This window comes from Sorex araneus, chromosome X, assembly GCF_027595985.1.
Source record: "Sorex araneus isolate mSorAra2 chromosome X, mSorAra2.pri, whole genome shotgun sequence".
Lineage (NCBI taxonomy): Eukaryota > Metazoa > Chordata > Mammalia > Eulipotyphla > Soricidae > Sorex > Sorex araneus.
Window position 1 is genome coordinate 320650769 of NC_073313.1, and position 7782 is coordinate 320658550.

The window sequence follows — 7782 nt, forward strand, 5'->3', positions numbered from 1 at the left end:
TAAAATAAGTTGTTGTGAGTCTGCTACAAGGGCATCCTAAGTGGTGGTTGGGAAAATAGAGACCATGGCGCAGGGAAGGTGACAATGGTGGTGGGATTGGTGTTGGAATATTGACACATGTAACAAAGTATCATGAACCACTTTGTAAATCATGGTGTGTAAGTAAAATGTATGGTAAATAAATAAATTAAATAAATAAATATCGAACTTCAGAACTCTGATATAAAGACATGATCCTAAAGATAACAAGAGAATGCAATATCTGATATAAAATAACAGAAGAGGTAATTGTATCTGAATTCTTAAAATTAAAACAAACAGAAACAAGCCACAGACCTTAGAAAAAAAACAAAAGAAATGCATTAGTTTTTCAAGTTTTGAGGAAAAATAGTTTTCAACCTTATATCCAAAATTATTTTTTGTCAGATTTTATCTCAAGTTACAAAACAGTCATGTTCTCATGCTCTTTTCTCTGTTTCTCACATGAAAGCATAAACCAAGAAAGTATGGCAGAGAGTCTCTTGACCCTGCACCTGGCTTCTTCACCAGGGCCCCTCAGTTTCCCTCTCTGCCCCGAGCAGAGCCCCTGCAGCCGTAGACCTCCGGAGCCCAGCCACAGCCATGCTCAAGGCCCCTCTGCACACATTCGGATGAGCCTCATGCATGAAGAAACCAGCAGAGGAACCCAGGTGTGTGGGACCCAGGGCTGAGATCTCCAAGCCTGCTCGGATTGGGACTGGACCTCTTCTGCCCAGATTCCCCATTTTCCAGTAGCTTGGCAGTCACACCCAGGGCCTTCCCCCAGCACCGTGTAATCCCACCAACGGCCAACATCCAGAAACTATAAAACCAAGCTCCAGGTTTTATAGTTTAGTTCTCCCTCTGGGAGAACCTGTCAAGCTACCAAGAGTTTCCTGCCCGCATGGGAAAGCCTTGAAAACTCCCCATGGCATATTCATATGCCAAAACCAGTAACAACGATGGGTCTCATTCCCTTGACCCTGAAAGAGCCTCCAATGTGGCACCATTGGAAAGGATGAGTAAAGCTAGGCTTCTAAATTCTCAGGGCTAGGACGAATGGAGACGTTACTGAGACCACTCAAGAAATTCGACAATCAACGGGATGATGATGATGATGATGATGATGATGATGATGATGATGATGATGGCACTTAATCCAGAAGATAAAGAGTCAAGGAAAGCTATAGACAGTTCCAGCAATTCCATCATTAGAGCTGTGCAGCAGACCCCAAGGGCACCATTCAAATTAAACCAGAAGAAAAGTAAAATAAAACTGACAGATAATGTCCTGTGTTTGAACACATTAAGAGTATTTTAGGATATCTCAGTTTAAGAATAATTTATAGATAGGTACAGAATCCTATGCAACTTTAAGAGAAATGTAGTAAGTCTAGGGAAAGTAAATTGTGTAGACAAAATAAAATAGTAAAATGCCCAGGTGCTCTTTGAAGTGTTCTAACAAAAGCCCCCCAAAAGATGCCTAGTTTAAGTTTCCATTTAAAAGTCCTGGCAGGTTGAGACCTTCCTTGATAAGATAACCAGCTGTGAGTAGGAGGCTCTGGAGGTTTCCACCATGGTTTCACTGTGCCCCACAGTTCCTAGAACTGACCTCGGCTCCCCAGTTTTACCAGTTTGGCCCAAGGTGGTATGTTTGAGAATAGACTAATCTACTCCTCCTTAGTAATTTATAAAAGTCATTAAATGTAAAATTTTCCCCTAAGCATGTCATGCCAAAAAAGGAAAATCAGAAATATAGGAACTAGTAGTACTAATATGACTTTAACAATGGAAAAAAAAAGTTTCTCTCTAAAGGGTGGGATTTGAGTGGTTTTCAAGTATTATAAAAGGAACTGATGAGCTTGGCTCATAGGTTTATATACGTGTTTGATCTTTACACTCTGTGCAAGTGAAAATAAAATGAAATTTAAAGATTGTCAATCCTTTGGAGATCCATCCTGAGAAAACTTCAAACATGCATTAAATATAGAGCTTCAGTCTAAAATCAAGTATTTTAACTGTCATCTAATTGCCTCAGCCAATTTATTAGCTAAGGCTTAATGTGATTCAATGCACCAGGGGATATCACAAAAATATCTGTGTGATACCTTTGTGATATCCTCCTTGGTTCATTAAACAGACATGGTGCGTGCATTCATGTTCAGCACATTAACAGAGGCATACAAACACTTACTGCACATTTTATAGAACTTTTTAGAAAGGTAAGCAAGAACTCATAAATCTGATCAATTTCTAGAAAAGAGACTACAATTCTGGTGTTCTTAAGCACATATGTTCTTAAGCACATATGTTAAGCACTTAAGTATGATCTTAAGCACACACTTATAATTTCTTAGACACTTTTGCACTTGCAAATGTTTTGTTAAGTTTGTGAAAATATTCACTCTTTAAACAAGACCCTAATTAAAAATATATGAAATTTAAAAGAATAATAAATATATTCAAAATAAACACTCATTTTCATTATACTTTTTACATGATCAGTATAATAAAATTGGTATAGACAATTAAAATCTGTACTTAATTATCTTGATAAGGTGCAAATCTGTTACAGATCAGTTTTGAAGTTTATATAACAATATAGCCATTGCAGAAAATAGCAAATTTTTAAAGTAATAATTTTATCCATCAAAACTATAAGTATTTTCTGCCCTACTTCTTCTAAATTTCCTGAGAATATATAAAAATATCACAACCTAATCTTTTACTCTGTTCCAGAAAATCACTGTCTATCTCTTATCTCATTGAGATCAGGTCTATTAAATGTTCTCTTGTTATTCTTCTAGTATGCATTGACTTAAAAATTTGCTGTTCTAGTCTTTAATAGCTTGTTTTATTTCCTGTTTGCTTACCAGTAGGTGGTGCTGGATAGTAGCTATAAAAATTTGGTTTTAGAATATCACTGGGGGATATATGCTCTAATAGCATTTGTGTAGAGCAATAGCACTGAGCCAAATCAGGTAAGTTATCCAAACTGCTTTCCAAAGAGTAAAGATGGTTCACTATTCCATCCATGTTTACTTGTATTCTATCTCTATGAGCAATTCAAACACATTTTCAAAAGTACTGGCTAGAATAAGGATTATTGTTTAAAGCCCATAGAGACAAGATAGTACATCCTGACTTAAAACAGCATCTGCCTCGGTCTCATCATGTGCCTCTGCTCTGCTCTGTCTGGAGAGCCTTTCCTCTGAAGGATCACCACTCTAAACTGTTCAGAACAGACTCCAAGCTATATCACATTACCAGATAGGTTACTTTGCTCTGAGATCTATTGAGGCTCTCCAGATTCACAAAAACTGTTTATCTCTCCTTTAACTTCCTAGAAGGATGAAGACTGCAGGATTACACACAGTTATCATTTTGACTAGAAAGCTATTCTATCTCAGGAAACTATCCACAGAGCAGGGCCAACATCTGAACATCTGAGCATTATTGAGTATCTGTTTTTTGTCAGCTGAATCAGCTCTGTTCGTCTCTCACATTTTGAGCTTCCTCTTCTTTCCTCTAGGCCCCAGGAGTCTTTTTCATCCTTTATCATTATAGATACCACCTATTATCCACACTCAACGTGGGGCAGATTCTCTTGCCCCCATGCCTGGCTGTCTTCACCGGGGCTCCTCAGAAGGGTGAGTTGAGTTTCCCTCCCTGCTCCAAGCAGAACTCCGGCAGCCAAAACCTCCAGAACCCAGCCACAGCCATGCTCAAGGCCCCTCTCCACATGTTCAGATGAGCCTCACGCATGAAGGAACAGGCAGAGAAACCCAGGTGTGCGGTACCCGGGGCTGAGATCTCCAAGCCTGCTCAGATTGGGAATGGGTCTCCTCTGCTCAGATTCCCCATTTTCCAGTAGCTAGGCAGTCACACCCAAAAGCTGCCCCTACCACCGTGTAATCCCACCAATGGCCAACATCCAGAGACTTTAAAACCAAGCTTCTGGAAGCATGCAGCCACTTCTTGGCCACGCAACATCTTATAGCCTATTTCTCCCTCTGGGAGCACCTGGCAAGCTACTGAGAATTTCCTGTCTTCATGAGAGAGCTTGGTAAGCTCCTGGTGGTGTATTCATATGCTAAGACCAGTAACAATGATGGGTCTCATTTTTTCTGACACTAAAAGAGCTTCTAATGCAGCACCATTGGGAATGATGAGTAAAGAGAAGCTTCTAAAATCTCAGGGCTAGGACGAATGGCGACATTACTGAAACCCTCAAGAAAATCGACAATCAACGGGATGATGATGATGATGACTCATTTCTACAAAGATCACCATATCCATATAATTAATTTTGTTTTATTCCTTCCTACTAATCTACCTGATTTCAATTTGATTATTGAACAGATGAAGAAGTTTGGGGGCTGCAGTGATATACTTCAGTGGGTATGTTGTTTGCCTTGCACAAAACCAACCCAGGTTCAATTTCCAATATCCAGTATAGTTCACTGAGCATCATCAGGAGTGATTCTTGAGTGCAGAGCCAATAGTAATTTCTAAACGTTGCTGCATAGGGCCCCCAAACAAACAAACAAACAAAAAGGAAGTACCCAAAGAAGTAGGAGGAAATATCCTCTTTTTCCCCAGAAAAATTGTAAAACTTGGCCGTGAGCATTGATTCATTTGAATTCATTTGACCATTGATTCAATTGAACAAACCGAATCAGACAGTTATGGTTATGCTTGAATAGATGTGGCTCACCGCCGGAAGTTTCTATCTTCATCTTTTACACACCAACATTAAACAGTGATGGAGAAGAAATTGAGAAGTTCTACATGGAGCTGAAGAAGTTCTATAAAGAAGACCACAACTTCTACAAGATCATTGCCGGTGATTTTAATACCAAGATAGGACCAAGAAGGTCACCTAAATAACTCCACATCAGGACCCAAGGCCTATAATGGAAAAAACAGGGTGAGAGACTGAGTTCATCATGTCGACCAAGACCATCCATGGTAACTCACAGTTCCAGAAGGCTAAATATAAGTGTTGGACATAGGAGTTTGCTGGTGGACAGTTGCACAATGAAATTGAGCACATCATATTCAATCAATGGTTTTGCCTGACCGATGTCGCTGTTGTCCAAAAATTCCAAATGGGATCGGGCCACAGTCTCCTTCGTGCAAAATTATACTTCACAGAGCAGGGAGAAAGGACTACAAAGTATAAATTTAGGAAGAGAACTCCCAGAATGACCACCAACTGGGAGCTCGTTGGCACTATTGCTGCAATGTGGGAAGATGCCGTCTTTGAGAACATCCACGAGGAATACGATCGACTGGTTCAGCACCTCCATAACTATACAAGGAATAGCGAGACTGGGAAAGCCACAAAGCCTGTCTTCGGAAACTCTCAAGCTCATTTGCCAATGTAGTTTGACCCGAGCCTCAGGCAATCACAAGCTAATATCCAACTTCACAAAACTGTGCAGAAAAGCCATAAAGGAAGACCTCAAAGAAAGAAGAGCAGCAGTGTTGCCTATGCAGTCAAGCCGGGAAAAGTATTCACAACACTCACATGTCCTTCACCAACTATAAGTCCAAGATGACTGCCCTCCGACATCCTGATGGATCTATGGATCTATCACATCTTCCAGAAGGACAATGGAGAGGAATATTCATGACTTCTACTCAGATCTCTTTGACAGCCATGTCCACCTGCCACATGCCAAATTCCACAGGATGGGTATGTCATTCCCAATATTCTCCCTTCCGAAATCCGACATGTCATTTCCTCGGTAAAGCTGCTTACAGCACCCAGTCCAGACAAGGTCAAACTGGAACACATGAAGAATCTGCTGCCAGTACTCGTCAAGACACTATCTCGACTCTTCACATGTTACCTGTCTGAATGCAAGGTTCCATCCCAATGAAAAACCAGCAAGACCATCCTGTTGTACAAGAAGGGAGACATCCACAACATCGGCAACTATCGCCCTATCTGCCTGTTGTTTGTCCTCTACAAGTTATTCACTCGAGTCATCCTGAATAGAATAGGCAGAACACTAGACAAAGGACAATCGTGTGAGCAAGCTGGGTTCTGAAAAGGATTCAGCACGATCAACCATATCCACATGGTGACCAAACTCATTGAAGTTTTGCAAGAGTTCAAGATGTCACTCTGTCTAACATTCATCGATTTAAAGAAGGCCTTTGATTCTGTTGAGACTGAAGTGGTCATCAAAGACCTAGCCAAACAGAATGTTCAAACTCAGTACATCAAGATCTTCAGAGAGCTATTACGGATTCATCACCAGGATCTCACCATTCTACAAGGAAGTGATTATTGACGTAAAGAGAGAGATTCAGCAGGGTGATACCATTTCACCAAAACTCTTCAGTGCCACCCTCGAGAATGTCATGCGATGACTGGAATGGGAAGATATGGAAGAGAAGATAGACGGTCGGCAACTACACCAACTCCACTTCTCTGATGACATTGTTCCAATAACACCAAACATTAGCCAAGCGGGCATAAATGCTGGCCGACTTCAACCGTGAGTGTGGAAAAGTCGGACTGCAGATGAATCTCACCAAGACAATGTTCATATTAAACAAACTAGTCCCTGATGTTCCATTTGCTCTCTATAGAACGAACATCTCCGAATACAAAAGCTATGCGTACCCGGGTCGAAAACTCAACATGAGGAACAACTTGGCGCCAGAACTGTGCAGGGAAGAAAGCGGTGTGGAATACCTCCAAGAGCATCAAAGAAGTTGTTAAGAGGACAAAGAAACTCTGTCTTGGGCACAACTTTTCAACTCCACCATTCTTCCTGCACTGACATACGCCTCATTGACCTGGGCCCTCTGAAAACAGGATGAGAATGCTATTTGGGTATCCCAAAGAGGAATCAAAAGAGCTTTGCTGGGAATATCATATTTCACTCAAGTGAGAGAAGAAATACAGAATTCCGACCTCTGTCATGAATCAGGGATGCTGTCTCATTTGCCAAGGAGTCGAAAATCAGATGGGTCAGACACATAATGCGATTTAGAGACGACCACTGGACTAGATCTGCTACCAATTGGATTCCATGGGACATCAAAAGACCGGATGACTGCTTACCTACAAGATGGTCAGACTTCTTTGTCTCAACCCTGAGTGAATGGTTTGAGACCCTTTATGTTCCTCGAGCAAGCAGATACCATTGTGCTACACTAGCACGTGACAGGGATGAATGGAGACATTACTGGTGCCCTCTCCAGCAAATCGAAGATCAACAGGATGACAAGTGATACAAGTCAAGATAAATAAAGGCTTTTCCTGACAAATGGAAATGTTAATAGAGTTACTACTACCAGACTGTTCTTAAAAAAATGTTAAAAGGGATTCTTTTATATGAAAAGCAGAAACAAAGGAACATAAAACCATGAACAAGATGATAAATAGTAACACAATAAGAAACACATAAACAGCAGTTAAAGAAAATGCAAAATAAACAAAAAGTAAAAGGTAAAGAAAAGGACATAATTAAAATAATTATATAACGATGTGTAAATATCAGTGCCATACTTCAGAAAAGGTGCATTTTATACATCCTTGATAGTGTTATAGTGTGCTCAGGTTCTGTCCTTAGGCAATCAAGAATCAAAGAAGACTATGACATGTAGGCTGAATTCAGTAGAGTCTAGTTGAGGAATAGGGGAAGTCAGGGTAGGCACACTGGGACATGGCATATTTCTTAAGCAGGATGCCTAGAAAATTTTTTTAAAACCTTCCTTTTATATTCTTTTAACTAGGGAATA